This window comes from Myxocyprinus asiaticus, chromosome 47 (genome assembly GCF_019703515.2).
Source record: "Myxocyprinus asiaticus isolate MX2 ecotype Aquarium Trade chromosome 47, UBuf_Myxa_2, whole genome shotgun sequence".
NCBI classification, from domain to species: domain Eukaryota; kingdom Metazoa; phylum Chordata; class Actinopteri; order Cypriniformes; family Catostomidae; genus Myxocyprinus; species Myxocyprinus asiaticus.
This window is the reverse complement of record NC_059390.1, coordinates 15119288-15137769: the sequence shown is the minus strand read 5'-3', so window position 1 is coordinate 15137769 and position 18482 is coordinate 15119288. Positions and strand designations below refer to the sequence as shown.

General features: G+C 38.8%; 1 protein-coding gene across 4 annotated transcripts in view; it reads left to right on the top strand.

Annotated features, from left to right (window-relative positions):
* Nucleotides 1–18482, top strand: part of LOC127437039 (plasma membrane calcium-transporting ATPase 1-like) — a 73658-nt gene that overhangs the window by 14947 nt on the left and 40229 nt on the right. The gene's annotated exons all lie outside the window — the stretch shown is intronic.

Genomic DNA, 18482 nt, shown 5'->3' with positions numbered 1-18482 from the left:
ATAGAAAGAAAAGGAAGACAGCTGATAACCCATTAATTGGAAGTTTAATAAACAGTATACAGTATATAGTTGAGAAGATAAGTTTGCATTCCCTTTTGTCTCATAAATGTTCACACCCCTTTCATAATTTATACAAATATAAGACATAAGTTTTTTTTATCTAGTACTGCTCTTCACATCTACATTACAGATAATTACATAAAATATAGTATGCATGTAGTAGTTTGTTGTCTTCTTGAGTATCAATGAATGTTTGCACCTTGTGTAATAGTTGTGAACAAGTCCCTAAATTGTCCTAAGTGTCAAAAGATTGATCTCATATGATACGGTACTTTTAATTATAAAGAAGCCCGAAATACTTATTACATACATATTTTGAAATGTCTGCACTCCCAGTTGATTCACTGAGAAAGTGAATCTGATCCCGAGTCTGCTAACCTGAGCTCCTGAGTTCAAACCCTCAGTTCTTTTCAGGTGATTCATGAAAAAGATCTGGTTCAAAAGAGTAATTGTGTCACGACTCTCTTGCGCTGGGTTTGTTGTTGCGTGTGGTGCAGCGAGCTCGTCAGAAACGGAACGGGTGAAAAGCGGTGCGAGACACACTGGTGGCGTGCGCTCTAAAGATGTATTCAATAATTCACAAGATATCTGACGAAACTGCATATGAACGCACACATCCCAACTGTTGCCAATGGCGACTAGATTTTAAAGTCGCAATAAATTATTTTTGGTCACATTTGCGACCATTTTAGTCGCAGTTTGGAGCCCTGGGTTGGGATGGTGTTCTTTGGCTTGCAGGTCTCTCCCTTTTTTTCTCCAAACATAACGATGGTCATTATGGCCAAACAGTTCAATTTTTGTTTCATTAGACCTGAGGAGATTTCTCCAAAAAGTAGGATCTTTGTCCCCATGTGCACTTGCAAACTAGTCTGGCTTTTTATGGCGGTTTTGGAGCAGTGGCTTCTTCCTTTCTGAGCAGCCTTTCAGGTTATGTTGATATAGGGCTCATTTTACTGTGGATATAGATTCTTGTCTGCCTGTTTCCTCCAGCATCTTCCTGAGCGGTATGATGGCTGTGTGGTCCCATGATACTTGCGTACTATTGTTTGTACAGATGAACGTGGTACCTTCAGGCATTTGGAAATTGCTCCAAAGGATGAACCAGACTTGTGGAGGTCAACAATCTTTTTTTCTGAGGTCTTAGATGATTTCTTTTGATTTTCCCATGATGTCAAGCAAAGAGGCACTGAGTTTGAAGGTAGGCCTTAAAATACATCCACAGGTACACCTCCAATTCAGTACACCTCCTATCAGAACCTAATTGGCTAATTGTCTAAAGGCTTGACATAATTTTCTGGAATTTTCCAAGCTGCTTAAAGGCACAGTTAACTTAATGTAAACTTCTGACCCTCTGGAATTGTAATATAGTCAATTAAATGTGAAACAATTGTTGGAAAAATGACTCGTGTCATGCACAAAGTAGATGTCCTAAACTGCTTGCTGAAACTGTAGTTTGCTAATATTGGTTAAAAAATGATTTTTAATGACTTCAACCTTAGTGTATGTAAACATCTGACTTCAAGTGTGTGTATGTGTGTATGTGTGTACGTATGTACGTACGCACGCACGCACAGTTGTGCTCAAAAGTTTGCATACCCTGGCAGAAATTGTGATATTTGGCATTGATTTTGAAAATATGACTGATCATGCAAAAAAACTGTCTTTTATTTAAGGATAGTGATCATATGAAGCCATTTATTATCAAATTGTTGTTTGGCTCCTTTTTAAATCATAATAACAGAAATCACCCAAATGGCCCTGATCAAAAGTTTACATACCCTTGAATGTTTGGCCTTGTTACAGACACACAAGGTGACACACACAGGTTTAAATGGCAATTAAAGGTTAATTTCCCACACCTGTGGCTTTTTAAATTGCAGTTAGTGTCTGTGTATATATAGTCAGTGAGTTTGTTAGCTCTCATGTGGATGCACTGAACAGGCTAGATACTGAGCCATGGGGAGCAGAAAAGAACTGTCAAAAGACCTGCATAACAAGGTAATGGAACTTTATAAAGATGGAAAAGGATATAAAAAGATATCCAAAGCCATGAAAATGCCAGTCAGTACTGTTCAATCACTTATTAAGAAGTGGAAAATTTGGGGTCACGTGACGCCATGCAAGGAGCGGACGTGTGAGCGACGAGCTCTGCGCACTTTGCTGAATTTTCGATTATTCTCATGTTATAATCTGGTGAAATTTGATACACCCAGTTACACATTTGCCCTTTGTTGCAAAACATGGCAAAGAAGTCAAAATCCTCAGGCTCTGGAGACATTAAAAGACACTTACGTGTTCAGGATGAAAGCCCTGACAGGACTACAGACCGGGGACTTGATTTGGATGGCGTGGCGGGAGAAGGAATCCAGCGTCAGTTGTCCAACATGTCAGTGATGTTGACGAAGATTCTTGCTGGCTTGGAGGATCTCGCTGTAATACGTCGATTGATTACGGCGATGGAAACAAAATTCTCTGAGTTAGCTACAAGAGTGACTGATGTTGAAAAACGAATCGATTTTCTGGAATCTTCGGAGAGGGAATTGACCGCTAGTCCGCCCGCGACCAAAGTTGATTTGGAACATCTCCTTGAAAAGCTTGAAGATCTTGAGAATAGAAACCGCAGGAATAACGTTCGAATTGTTGGAGTTCCTGAGCATGAGGAGGGCGGGGATGTGGTGAAATTCCTGGACGAGTTTTTCCCGAGTCTGCTCGACATAACAGGCCACAAGCTGGAAATCGAGCGAGCTCACAGAGTCCCAGCTCACAGATCTGCTGAGGGAGACAGGCCCCGATCGATTCTGGCCAGATTTCTGAGATCATCCAATAAAGATCTTGTGTTGGGCCAGGCGAGGAGCAAAGGGAAGCTTTCTTGGAAGAACCATAATATTTTCTTGTTCCCGGACTTTGTGAGTTCGACGAGATACGCGATCGGTTCAAGGAATGCAAGAAACTCTTACATCAGAAAAAGATCTCGTTTGCTCTAATGTTTCCTGCCAAACTGAGAATAGAATCGAAGGTCGGTCGTAAAGTATTCACATGTCCAAATCAGGCAATATCTTTTATAGAATCAATGTCTGAGTAAACCATTGGATGTTTCTCATGTGAGTGGGCTTGACTTGCTGTATTACTCTTGAGGAAGCTGGGCGACATTTTAGGTTTTTTGCGTTGGCTCCGCCGTGCGGCTGGAGCTTGTTTTGTGAATAACACTTTCCTTAAAGAAACTTTTGCATTTAAGTTCCCGGACAGATTGAGAGTGGACACTATGGATGACCGCAAAATATCTACATGCTCACACAAAGGATGTCTTTTATAAAGCTGACGGATTGTGTAAGTCATGGTATATACTTTTATGCAGCCTCTGAGTGAATTGACTCGATCATTCGGGGAACCGGGATGCCGGTTTTGTTTCTTTTTGTATTGGTTCCGCCTAGTGGCTGGAGCTTGTTCTGTTGAATAACATTCCTTTGGAACAGCTGTTGATTCCTCTGTTCGTTCTTCATGCTTACTCCTCCTGCTGGTTGTGGTTTGTTTTGTTGTGTTTTTTTTTTTTTTTTTTTTTTTGAGACATTGGAATGATTACGTCATCCGTTGAACTCATAACAGCCAGCTCACTGAACATTCGTTTGTCTGTCCGAGGAATCTGAACGGTTTTATATCAGCTGGAATTTGTTTTGTGGAAGATCACATCTTTGAGACAGTTCTGTGAATGAATATACACATTCTTTGTGTTCATTCTTCCTATTGACTGGGTTTATTTCACAAAGTATTTTCTGTTATATAATTTTGCCTCACAAATTTGTGAGGCAAAATTGAGCAATCTGATGGCAAAGTTGTCGTGGGGACTCGTGGGCGTTCATGGACCTTTTGAGTTTAGAGGGATTGTCGCCGGTTGGTGCTGTCGTGCGCGGGGTTAATGCGCACGTTTTTCTTTTTTCTGTTTGTTTTGTTCGGGGGGATGTTCGGGGGTTGATTGTTTCACTAATGGGGAATGTGGTCTTCATAATTTTGTTTTTGGCGCACAATTTATTTTTTCTATTATATCAATACGTCAGTTGTTAATATAAGTGTACTATCTCTCTCCACATGGAATATGAATGGGTTGGGGCACCCCATAAAAAGGAAGGTTATTTCTTTTCTTAAACGTAATAAATATGATATAGTGTTTCTTCAAGAAACACATCTCTCCCCGCAGGAAGCTGAAAAATTTGGGAAGATATGGGGTGGACATGTTTTTTTTTAGTGCTGGCACAAGTAAGAGCAAGGGAGTCATTATATTGGTAAATAAACATCTACAATTCAAATGTCTCAAACAGATTAAAGATAAATTAGGAAGAGTAATTATTGTTTTAGCTGAAATTCAAGGGCAAAGGTTGATTTTGGCTAATATTTACGCACCTAATGCTGATGATCAGGGCTTTTTTATAGATCTTGAAGGGATGTTGCAAGCCGCTGGCACCCCTCATGATATAATATTGGGAGGAGACTTCAATCTTTGCCCTGGTGAGTTTAGAGGTGATGCCACATAAAGAGAAAAAGAAATCATATAGTTGGCACCTTAATGTATCCCTTCTACAAAATCCTGATTTCAAACAAATGTTAAAGACTGAAATCAATGTTTATGTGGAGACCAACTGGTCCTCAGTATCCTCTGTGGGCGTGGCTTGGGAGGCACTTAAAGCGGTTCTTAGGGGTCAGATCATACAGTATGCCTCATTCATCAAAAAATCCAAAGCACGAGAACTTGTGGAGTTGGAAGGAAATATTAAAAGTGCCGAGGCAGAGCTGAAGCGCCGTATGTCAGCTGATGGCCTCAGAGAATTGACCCAATTGAAATATAGATATAATACTATTTTGTTACGGAAGGTGGAGTTTTGGCTATTCATACTTTGAGTCGGGGGACAAAGCAGGAAAACTTTTGGCTAGATATATAAAGCAGAGAGAGTCTTTTTCTACCATTCCCTCAGTGAAATCTGCTGGTGGTGAAATTTTTACCTCAGCCATTGATATTAATAATGCCTTTAAAGAATTCTATCTTGATATTTATAGTTCCACGTCTTTGTCTACTGATGAAGATATTAGAAACTTTGTGGAACCATTAGATCTTCCTAAACTGACGATTGAGCAAAAAAACTCTCTTGATTCTGAGATAACCTTGGAGGAGCTTGACAAGGTAATTAAGTCCCTACCTACTAGCCAGGCTCCTGGGCCAGATGGTTTTGCCGCAGAATTTTTTAGATCCTATGCTACGGAACTGGCTTCACTTTTGTAAGAAGTTTATACTGAATCATTAAAGAACGGAAAACTTCCTCCAACCATGACACAAGCCCGGATCAGTCTGATTCTTAAAAAGGACAAAGATCCAAGCGAGTGTAAAAAGTTACCGTCCAATTTCCCTGATCCAACTAGATGTAAAAAATATTGTCAAAAATTTTGGCTAATCGATTAAGTAAAGTTATGACATCACTTATACATATAGATCAGGTGGGGTTTATTCGGGGCCGCAGCTCTTCTGATAACATCAGGCGTCTCATCAATATCATATGGTCAGTAGCGAATGATCATTCTCCAATCGCTGCCATCTCACTTGACGCCGAAAAGGCGTTTGATATGGTAGAATGGGATTATCTTTTTAAGATTTTGGAAATGTACGGGTTCGGGAGTACATTTATTGATTGGATTAAGTTACTTTATAGACACCCTGTAGCAGCGGTACAAACAAATGGATTAATCTCAGATTATTTCACTTTGAATAGGGGCACTCGGCAGGGTTGCCCTCTTTCCCCATTATTGTTTTGTCTTGCCCTGGAACCATTAGCAGCTGCGATAAGAAAGGAGGATGATTTTCCAGGGGTGGTGGCGGGAGGTGTGCTGCATAAGCTTCTGCTTTATGCAGATGATATTTTATTATTTGTCTCTGAACCTACTAGATCTTTGCCTTGCCTCCACAGAATTATTAATTCCTTTTCCAAGTTCTCAGGATACAAAGTCAATTGGGCTAAATCCGAAGCTTTGGCTTTGACAGCGTACTGCCCAGTAACGGCTTTTCAGCTGGGTGCCTTCCAGTGGACCAAACAGGGTATTAAGTATTTGGGGATTTTATTCCCAGCAAATTTGTCTGATTTAGTTAGTGTTAATTAAATTTGAATGCTGATTTATATATATATATATATATATATATATATATAAAATGTATGTGTGTTTACATTTCATTGTAAAAAAAAATTTAAATAAAAAAAATTGGAAAACATAGCTATATAGATCACATAGGAACAAATAAAACAATCTAGATTAGATCTTTTTAATATCGCAGTTGTTTCTTGGTCAGCAGAGAGATTAAATAGAGAGCAACTGGAGAAGTCTCAGAATTTTGTGAAAAATACAGTAAACTCATGTGTCTCCATTGTCTCAAATTGTGCTCAGATTTGCCAATATATCAAAGTCTGCAATAAAAAAAAAACAGAAATCTCAAAAAAAAAAAAAAAAAAAAAAAGTGGAAAATTCGGGGATCTCTTGATACCAAGCCAAGGTCAGGTAGACCAAGAAAGATTTCAGCCACAACTGCCAGAAGAAATGTTCAGGATACAAAGAAAAACCCACAGGTAACCTCAGGAGAAATACAGGCTGTTCAATATGCCCGACAACACCTTGACATGCCTCACAGCTTCTGGCACACTGTAATTTGGAGTGATGAGACCAAAATAGAGCTTTATGGTCACAACCGTAAGCGCTATGTTTGGAGAGGGGTCAACAAGGCCTATAGTGAAAAGAATACCATCCCCACTGTGAAGCATGGTGGTGGCTCACTGATGTTTTGTTGGTGTGTGAGCTCTAAAGGCACAGGGAATCTTGTGAAAATTGATGGCAAGATGAATGCAGCATGTTATCAGAAAATACTGTAAGACAATTTGCATTCTTCTGCACGAAAGCTTTACATGGGACGCTCTTGGACTTTCCAGCATGACCCCAAGAAAAAGGCCAAGTTGACCCTCCAGTGGTTACAGCAGAAAAAGGTGAAGGTTCTGGAGTGGCCATCACAGTCTCCTGACCTTAATATCATCGAGCCACTCTGGGGAGATCTCAAACATGCGGTTCATGCAAGACGACCAAAGACTTTGCATGACCTGGAGGCATTTTGCCAAGACGAATGGGCAGCTATACCACCTGCAAGAATTTGGGGCCTCATAGATAACTATTACAAAAGACTGCACGCTGTCATTGATGCTAAAGGGGGCAATACACAGTATTAAGGACTAAGGGTATGAAGACTTTTGAACAGGGGTCATTTCATTTTTTTCTTTGTTGCCATGTTTTGTTTTATGATTGTGCCATTCTGTTATAACCTACAGTTGAATATGAATCCCATAAGAAATAAAATAAATGTGTTTTGCCTGCTCACTCATGTTTTCTTTAAAAATGGTACATATATTACCAATTCTCCAAGGGGATGCAAACTTTTGCACACAACTGTATATATGTGTGTGTGTGTATATATATGTATGTATGTGTGTGTGTGTGTGTGTGTGTGTGTGTATATATATATATATATATATATATATATATATATATATATATATATATATATATATATATTACACACACTGAGATCCATGAGTTGCACAGTTGAAGTCGAGGTATGATGTTGCACGATTACTAACCGCAAAGCACAGTTTAATCAAAATGATTGCGCTCCCTTTCTCCATTGTGATCGGTTTGATTGAAGTGGAAGTACATGCTCATTTGTTGAAGTTTAATGGAGACTCACATGTGGTAAAAACAAAGTTTTGTGAAATACCCAGAAATATGCACCTGATTTTGAATTCATAACGTGTATACATTATAAAACAGAAAATAGCAGTCAAATGTAAGTCATGCGCTGGAGAGAAACCACTCTTTAAGCGCCAAACTGTACAAGCACACTTTCACTGCATCTGATGCAGCAACCGCTCCACATTAAACTGTATGCTTATGATCTTTGGAGTGTTTATAAAGTGCTATTGTGCGCTGGACAACTTGGGTCATGTTTTTCTGCTTCAGCTTCTCTCCGTTGTTTTTCAAATGAGTTTCATCATGCAACACATTTTCATTAGGCTGTAAAGTGAAGTCACCCACAGAGCTTCTCCATGCTCACAGCAAATATCCAAATAATCGATAATGAAATTCATTGTCAGTGATTTCCATTATCAATCATTAACGATTTTATCGATTAGTTGTTGCAGCCCTAATAGCTGCACACTCACCTTTTCTTTCTGTCATTGGAAGTGAGCAGGTGTATAGTCTCTAGGTTAAGATGGGGAAAAGTGCAGAGTCAGTGTGCAGTCCACAGTTGCAGCTCCATTGGTTTGTTACCTCTCTGAAGACATTAGGTTTAATCGCTGGCTTGACCTTGTTTGAACTCTTGGGGAAGGAATTTTCAGTTTGATCCCAGATTAAAACAGCATCATGTCCATAGCAGTTCTCTGCATTTGACACAACTCACTCTTTCTTGTGTGAACATGCAGGGATCACAGACCTGTGTTTCACTGTATTGACTAGGTGCTTTTGGCCAGTGTTTCCTTGCGAAAACTGCACTTATCTATCTAGTATGCAGGTTGACCAGCAGTAATATAAAATATACCACATATGATGGAGAGTTCCGAAAGGATCTGCACTTCCTGGTATTAGTGTTTTATTTAAACGGATGATTTTTGATCCATTTTGTCCCACCCACATTCGTTTTCCCAGTAAGACCCCCGGAAAAAGGTGGATAGATCGCTTATTTCTATTTAATATGTAATTTTCACAGTGTATTGCAGATTAAATATAACGGATATATTTAGATGTGATTTTTATGATGCATCAACTGAAGTACAAATCTTGGATTATCTACTTGGTTTGAATGTTAAGTAGATAATTGTGCTGAATCGCTTTCTTTCCCCCCCCTTTTGCAGTATCAGATAGTGTTTACATCATTACAACAGTCCATTGAAGAGAATCTGACTTCCACTCCATTTCAGTGATACAATAAATGACTAAAGTAAAATGAGAACAGACTATTGTGTTAATTTTCTGTTTGTGATAATCCCGTATAAAATCAATACGGTGCTGACACTTTTCCTTAAAGATTATTTTCGAGAAAGAAGCACTTAAGAACACACAGCATCCACAATAAGCAGTACAATACAGAAGATGGACTAAAAGAATGCATGATGGTAAAATGAGGATTATTTATCACTTAAACCCTTTTCTGATCAATGTAAATAAAGCACTTGAATGTTCGCAAGCCGATCAGCGTCTTCATTCGAGAATGAGAAAGTTTCTCTTCACGGCATTCAACAAAACGTACGTAACGTTTAATGTCATTCTACTTTGTAAAAACACGAAGTGAAGATGTGCCGTCCGTCTTACCGCCATGTTTGTAGTTTTTCACTTATGACAGTTGTAGTTTTCAAGCGAACGGTCAACTCCTCTTCCTTCGAGCAAGTGATTGTGGGCAATATTAGCCGAAAGAGTGTTTAAGGATCCACAAATCTACCATAAATAGCTGACCATCAGGGTAACTTTGGGATACTCATTAGGGTGGATAAGGTCCAGTCTGGGACGCAGGGAGAGTCTTCTTTAAAGGATCTGGTAATGTTACTGGAAGTGCGTCAGGGTCAGAAGCGTCAGAAATTCCTTTTTTTTTTTTTTTCTTTTTTTTTTTTTTACATGGTTGAAATTGTCTGCTCTATATAACCACATTCAATGAAAATATATTAGAAGCTTCTTGAGCTCAAACAAGTTTTAGTGCTTTGTCTATAATTATAATACAGAAATATAACTTTCTTTTCATGTGGGCTTAAAAGGAACAGTCCCTTTGAAAAACCTGTTTGCTCATAATCTAAAAGCAGAAAAATTATTTAATTTAAACACCAATAACAAACATGCTCTACATTTTAAAGTCGTGTTTATTTTTTTTTGGTTTTTTTATTCATGAAAAAAAGATTGCGTTTTCATGGACTCTACTATAAATTGAGGTTTATTTTCCATTGACCCCTATTGTTCCTAATAAGCCCACTAAGCAAATAACTTACTGAACCCATTGGAAAATTGTTAACTGAATTATTTGTCCACTCTAAATAATGAAACTATTGCAGGGAGAAAATTAATAGGCAGAGAAAAAATGATCAGGACTGTCTGAATATGAATAAAGTTTCCTGAATTCAGAAATTACATATTTTATTAACTTATGATGTTTGAAGTCTAAATCTAAAAGTAATCAAAATTAAGGTGTTTATTTAGTAAAATGTGATTGACATTGCATAGTGGGCTTATTAAGAACACCTGGGCTTAAATGGTACACATGTTCCTTATAAGCCCACTCCAGACATTTCACGCTTGCAATTAAAGTATCTTAATTTTGTCAGTTCCTGACAAAACATAACATGAGTGTTTAGATGAGAGTTTAATCTTTGATTTAATACAAATCACTTTTATTGTCACACAGCCATATACACAAGTGCAATGGTGTGTGAAATTCTTGGGTGCAGTTCCGATCAACATAGCAGTCGTGACAGTGATGAGACTTATACCAATTTACAATAACATCAAATTAACACAACACAATTTAAAGTCTAATATACACATAATTACACACAACAATATATAAATAATAACATACACTGTACAGTATACAATACACACAATATAGATACACATTATTCAATAAAAATAAAAAAAAGTATATATAGTAGTATATACAGAATGCACAGTAGGTTGTATTGTACTGTATTGACATTCAGGCTGTTGGTTGATAGTAAGTTGTTAAGAGAGAATATAATATAATAATAATATAATTTATGACAGTCCAGTGTGAGATATAAGAGTAAGAGTAGTAAAGTGCAGTGCTGATGTATTTTGATCGTGGGAGATCAAGAGTTCAAAAGTCTGATTACTTGGGGGATGAAGCTATCATGGAGTCGGCTGGTGCGGGTCCTGATGCTGCGATACCGCCTGCCTGATGGTAGCAGTGAGAACAGCCCATGGCTCGGGTGGCTGGAGTCTCTGATGATCCTCCGAGCTTTTTACACACACCGCCTGGTATATATGTCCTGGAGGGAGGGAAGCTCACCTCCTATGACGTGTCTGGCAGTTTGCACCACGCTTTGCAGGGCTTTGCGGTTGTGGGCGGTGCTATTGCCGTACCAGGCGGAGATGCAGCCAGTCAGGATGCTCTCTACAGTGCAGGTGTAGAACCGTGTGAGGATGTGGCGGTTCATTCCAAACTTCCTCAGCCGTCTCAGGAAGAAGAGGCGCTGATGAGCCTTCTTCACAACGACTTCAGTGTGGATGGACCATGTGAGTTCCTCAGTGATGTGGACACCCAGGAACTTGAAGCTGCTGACTCTCTCCACTGGTGCTCCATTGATGGTGATGGGACTGTGTTCTCTGTCTTTTCTTCTGAAGTCCACCACAAGCTCCTTTGTCTTACTGACGTTGAGGGAGATGTTGTGCTCCTGACACCAGTGTGTCAGAGTGTGCACCTCCTCTCTGTAGGCTGTTTCATCATTGTCAATGATCAGACCTACCACCGTCGTGTCATCAGCAAACTTAATGATGGCATTGGAGCTATGTGTTGCCACAGTCATGTGTGTACAAGGAATACAAGAGTGGGCTGAGAACACAGCCCTGTGGGGCTCCAGTGTTGAGGGTCAGTGATGAGGAGATATTGCTGCCTATTCTAACCACCTGGCATCTGCATTGACAGGAAGTCCAGGATCCAGCTGCACAGCGAGCTGTTTAAGCCTAGAGAGAGAGCAGTGTGTATTGTAGATGCAATGGCATCATCAGTGGAGCGGTTGTTGCGGTAAGCAAACTGCAGTGGGTCTAGAGAGAGAGAGGCAGCACAGAGCAGATGTAATCTCTGATTAGTCTCTCAAAGCATTTGCTGATGATGGGGGTCAGAGCAACAGGGCACCGGTCATTTAAGCAAGTTATTTTTGATTGCTTTGGAACAGGCACAATGCTGGATGTTTTAAAGCATGTGGGGACTACAGACAAAGAGAGGGAAAGGTTGAAAATATCTGTAAAAACACCAGCCAGCTGGTTCGCGCACGCTCTGATGACGCGGCCCAGAATGCCGTCAGGGCCCGCGGCTTTGTGTATATTCACCCGTCGGAAGGATCGGGTTACATCCGCTACAGAGACGGAGAGTGAACTAACCTCTGTAGCTTTGGCCGCGAGAGCTCTCTCCACAAGGGCGGTGTTATTTCCCTCAAAACAAGCATAAAAAGGGAAATAACACCGCCCTTGTGGAGAGAGTATATACGCACTTTATTGGAAGGCTGTTGACATTTATAAAAGAAAACAAGTAAAATTTATATTTTGGTGGGCTTAATTGGGCCACTTCCCCTATGTTTGTTCTAATGATACAACGATGCCAATTTTTAAGGACCGATCCAAGTACCTAGTTTTAGGTATTGGCTGATTCGGAGTACCGATATGAGTAGTTTTTTTGTTTGTATACTTTAACATTCTATTTATTGGATATCTTGGTATAGCCAAAATTGGCGTTTTCAGTAATTAAAAATGACAATTCGGGACCTTTTTACTTGGGTGAAGCTTACCTTTAAAAGTAACCCTGCTAACGTACGATACAATGTTCATACTTTAACTGTTATTTTATGCATATTGTTCTGGACATAAACACAGAGGGCAATCTGGCCTTTTTTCTGTTTGATTTTTCTGGGTATGTTGCATTGAGCCTGAAAGAGTTCAACACTAGTTCCATTGCTTTATCATGTGGTGTTGTGCTAAGTAAAAGGGACAGACAATAACTTGTCTCTTTTTCCAGCATTGTCTTTACACACAACGCATGATTTTTTGGAGTGGCGGTGGTCAGGAAAACAACAAACGTCCGGCACGAGTCTAATTAGGCATATAACTATATCAAATTTTCATGTCATGATAATTGCTGACGCTTTTATCACGGTATTGATTTATATTACAAAAACGGGTTGAACGATAAACAAACTTTATTTTTGTTCTCTTGATAAAAAGTTTACATTTTCAATATTAAACTGGCCTTTAAATGAACAGATAACAAAGAACTTTGAAAAGAACCCTGAACATTTAAAAAAACTACCATCAACACCATAGATACATACAGTGGCATGCAGAAGTTTGGGCACCCCTGATCAAAATTTCTGTTGCTGTGAATAGCTAAGCAAGCAAAAGATGTCCTGATTTCCAAAAGGCTTAAAGATGACACATTTCTTTAATATTTTAATCAATTTTACTTTTATATTCATCTTTTACGGTTTCAAAATAACAAAAAAGGAAAAGGGCCCGAAGCAAAAGTTTGGGCACCCTGCATGGTCAGTACGTTTTAACACCCCCTGGCAAGTATCACAGCTTTTAAAAGCTTTTTGTAGCCAGCTTAGTGTCTTTCAATTTTTATTTGGGGGATTTTCACCCATTCTTCCTTGCAAAAAAACTTCTAGTTCTGTGAGATTCTTGGGCTGTCTTGCATGCACTGCTCTTTTGAGGTCTATCCACAGATTTTCGATTATGTTTAGGTCAGAGGACTGTGAGGGCCATGGCAAAACCTTCAGCTTGCATCTCTTGAGGTAGTCCATTGTGGATTTTGAGGTGTGTTTAGGATCATTATCCTGTTGTAGAAGCAATCCTCTTTTCATCTTCAGATTTTTTACAGATGGTGTGATGTTTGCCTCCAGAATTTGCTGGTATTTAATTGAATCCATTCTTTCCTCAACCATTGAAATGTTCCCCTGTGCCACTGGCATCAACACAAGCCCAAAGCATGATCGATCCACCCCCGTGCTTAACAGTTGGAGAGGTGTTCTTTTCATGAAATTCTGCACCCTTTTTTCTCCAAACATACCGTTGCTCATTGCAGCCAAAAAGTTGTATTTTAACTTCATCAGTCCGCAGGACTTGTTTCCAAAATGTATCAGGCTTGTTTAGATGTTCATTTGCAAACTTTTGACACTGAAATTTGTGGTGAGGATGCAGGAAAGGTTTTCTTCACATGACTTTTCCATGAAGGTCATATTTGTGCAGGTGTCGCTGCACAGTAGAACAGTGCACCACTACTCCAGAGTCTGCTAAATATTCCTTAAGGTCTTTTGCAGTCAAACAGGGGTTTTGATTTGCCTTTCTAGCAATCCTATGAGGAGTTCTCTCTGAAAGTTTTCTTGGTCTTCCAGACCTCAACTTGAACTCCACCGTTCCTGTTAACTGCCATTTCTTAATTACATTATGAACTGAGGAAACGGCTACCTTAAAACGCTTTGCTCTCTTCTTCTAGCCTTCTCCTGCTTTGTGGGCATCAATTATTTTAATTTTCAGAGTGCTAGGCAGCTGCTTGGAGGAGCCCATGGCTGCTGATTGTTGGGACAAGATTTGAGGAGTCCTTATGAATAAAGCTTTGAAATTTGCATCACCTGGCCTTTCCAAACGATGATTGTGAACAAGCCATAGCCCTAACAAGCTAATTAAGGTCTGAGGCCTTGGTAAAAGTTATCTGAGAGCTCAAATCTCTTGGGGTGCCCAAACATTTGCATGGTGCTCCTTTCCCTTTTTTTCACTCTATTATTGTACAAAATAAAAATAATACATTAATATTGCTTAAAATTTTGAAAAGAATGTTTCATCTTTAACTTTATGCCTTTTGGAGATCAGTTCATCTTCTACTCACTTAACTATTCACAGCAACAGAAATTTTGACCAGGGGTGCCCAAACTTTTGCATGCCACTGTAGTCAAATATAACATTTAGTTGATGTATTAATATTTAAATAGTCATTATGCCACGGGGCCACTGATCATTACAGATCAGTACAGACCTCGTCTTGTTGAGGCTATTATTAATGTAAGGATAGACTAATTTTATCCTGCCAGCTAGGCTACAACAATAGTATGCATGTTGTTTTTTTTCTGGATAGCAAGCCAGTTGCTAAAATATAGATAGGTGCTAGCTACAACTTTAATAACCACAAGTTCACTTTCACTGAATGGCAACGTACGATTGCGTGGCATGCCAGCTTGAAATTAATAATGAAATTATCATTGTGCCACATTGCCGTTATTAATTACAGGACTTAGTATTATCTGATTCCAACTGCATTTTAGTTGTTACTACGAGACGGCAGTGTTACTGTGTAGCTAGCTGAGTTTTAGGGAACTACTCTCTGGCCACTAGAAAGCAAGCTACACATTATTTGCAAATGGCAACAAGATTTCACTTTGTTGTCTTATTTGTCACTTAACTAGTTGTCTCTTAGGGCCTGTTTACACTTGGCCACTTCATGCATTTTCACTGATTGGATAGCTATGCGATCATGAAGAGACCAGGTGTAAATGCTTTCCGAAACGCATTCGAGATGGACTGCAATCCGATCGCTCAAACCATTTCAGGAGGTGGTTTGAGACGCTTTCCAGATGAAACTGGTCAAGTGTAAATGCATCTGGCAGTTCAAGACGCATATGTAAACTTTACTCCGCTCAAACAGCGCTACGTCAGCATAGGAGAAACACAAAATATAGCAGCTGCTACCAAGTATTTGCATAGGGCTCACGTCACGGAATAAATAACTAATGAAAAATTCAGAAGCTTGCCTTTTATCTTGCTGAATTGAACGCAATGACTGACCCGCGGCTGAGCGGACATGTTGTCCGTGGCAGTTTCGCTGCCACTTTTCTCACACATGTTTTACACAAATGGAAACCATCTCCAACCAACAATCCCTCTGCATTTTTATGGAACTCAAAATACTTCCACTCTACTGACTTAACCCAGAGACTATTTGTTTAACCCTAATAGAATGTGGATAAAGGGTTGGCAGCGTTCCTCCTCTAGCCACGTTTCTCTTCCACACTGGTTTGTGTACATCAGAGTGCGCATGTGTCATTTGTGCCACGTACGCGCAGTGTTGTGAATCTTGATTCTTTGATGGGGGAATAAAAACTACTGTGTGATCAGAAAAATCGGAAAATTTGTCCAAAATGTTATCTAGAATTATTTATGGTATTTTGAGGTTCCCACGATAACAATATTGTGCATGTAATTTACTGTGATATACCGTATAACCGAATACCGTCATATGCCTGAAGAGAGAGAGAGAGAGAGAGAGAAGCCACATTTATTATGTGGAAATGGATGAAATGAAAACTTGTACTTGTTTCAAATGGTTTTCTTTCTTGATGTTTTTTTTTTTTTTTTTCTGTCAAAATTATGGAAAACATTTGGAATTATCTGTAAAAAAAAGAAAAACATGGATGACTGACAAGCGCTTGTGAAAGCAAGTTCTAGCTCACTCACTAGCGTGCACGGAGAGAAAATCTATCTATGTACATCAGGTAAAGATGGATAAAATAATTGTCTAGATTTAAATTATTTAAACACCAAAGTGTTTGTTTTCAGACTGGTCTTAGAAGCACCATGCAAAGCATGTGCAACCACGTCACTATGTTAAAGTACTTGTACGCTGTATTCTCTCTAAGTACGTGTATTTACCACCCAGTATCGCCGTGATGTGATTACTACGAATAGTATTTCAACTAGTTAGATCAACCAATGGCAGAAGTGGGAAGTGTGCGGGGAAACCCATTTAAAAACGCAATTTTTGATAGTGGCATAGACTTTAAACTGAAAGAAGTTTTAATACTAAAGGTTAGAGGGGTTAGAAAAAAGGCTACAAAACAGAGCAAGCAATAGGGCTGTCCCGATACAATCGGGGGGTGGGGGGGGGGTGCCTGTATAATCCGGAGAACACAAACATAGTTGTCTTTGTTCCAAATGTGCATGTAGACTGCGTATAATATATGGTTTTCCCATAAGCTACATATCCATAAATGTGACATGCTCCATTTTAACCAGAAGTGTTTTGGAGAAACTCGACTTTATTCTCAGCCTTCATATTGTCAATTTTAACACGAAATCCAAACAATAAATATTGTTTTGATGCACTTTAATGCTTCGTGTGACAGTCAGATCACGACAGCTGCACATTCAAACGGAGTGGCACGGTGCTCTCTCTCCAACGTGAATGTAGCATGATAAAAAAAAAAACATGAATATATATCAGAGGTTATATTGAAAGAGTACTGTATAACTTACTGAAATGTGTCATATCTCTTGTAATCGGCCAATCTGTTAATGTTGAAAAGACATGGAAGATATCTCATGCTTTTCGGTTAGTGCTCAAGCCCTGGAGCACTCAGTTGTGCACCCAGTCTATTAATTCACATTTCATTTGCTAGTATTCCACTAGAAATCGCACGCTTAATTCGCACTTTGTCCATTTCCTCAATGAAACCAAATTCAATACAAGTAAATAATAATAAATCTAAATAAACAAATAAAACCAAATAAATCCTTGTTTTGGCTATAGCCTGTTGTGATCGTTGCTCAGTACTCCGCATATTAAAAAACAAAACAAAACAAAAAACCTGCGTTTACAGATGATTGAACTGAATTAAACTGTATATTATGCTTTATAGAATGCGTTTTTAAAGAGTAGTTTAGAAACATGTATTCAGTGACAATACTATTTTAAAACACGCAATGTTCATTTTAAAATACTTAATGTTTGTAATCAGTGACAGTGTACAAGCATATGTATCTAACATGATTATATATTTTTCAGCTGGGCAGAATTATTAATATTTATTTTCTGGTGTCGCTACTGATTTTTAGTCCCACTCCATCCCCGATGGAACATATTAGAATACTTTTTCTTAAGGTTTACATGTTAAGGAATGGAACTGTTTTGCATATTCAAACTTCTGATTCAGGCTTTTGTGAGTATAGAATTGTGAATTCAGTACCATAAATCAAACCAAATCCTTACAAGATATGGCTATAATGTTTTATACAATACAGAATCAGAACTTAAGATCCCTGTATCGATATTTTTATCTATTTGTGTATTAATATTATGCTTATTTCAGTAATGAAGAAGCATGTGGTCTAAATAAGTGCATACTCTACGACCTGCATTTCTCAGTGCGGTTAGAACCGCTTTTATGAAGCATGAGAGAGACTGCAACTGAACCTGCAGATTTACTATTTCTCCCACAGTCACACTGGGTCTTTCTTGCTCACTAGTGCGGTTTTCAATCGCAATCCAGTTATGATATAGTGATTTATCTTGATATATTGAATTGTGACATGTGTATCATAATATGCACATACAGTGCATCCGGAAAGTATTCACAGCGCTTCACTTTTTCCACATTTTGTTATGTTACAGCCTTATTCCAAAATGGATTAAATTCATTATTTTCCTCAAAATTCTACAAACAATACCTCATAATGACAACGTGAAAAAAGTTTGTTTGAAATCTTTGCTAATTTATTAAAAATAAAAAATGAAAAAAATCACATGTGCATAAGTATTCACAGCCTTTGCTCAATACTTTGTTGAAGCACCTTTGGCACCAATT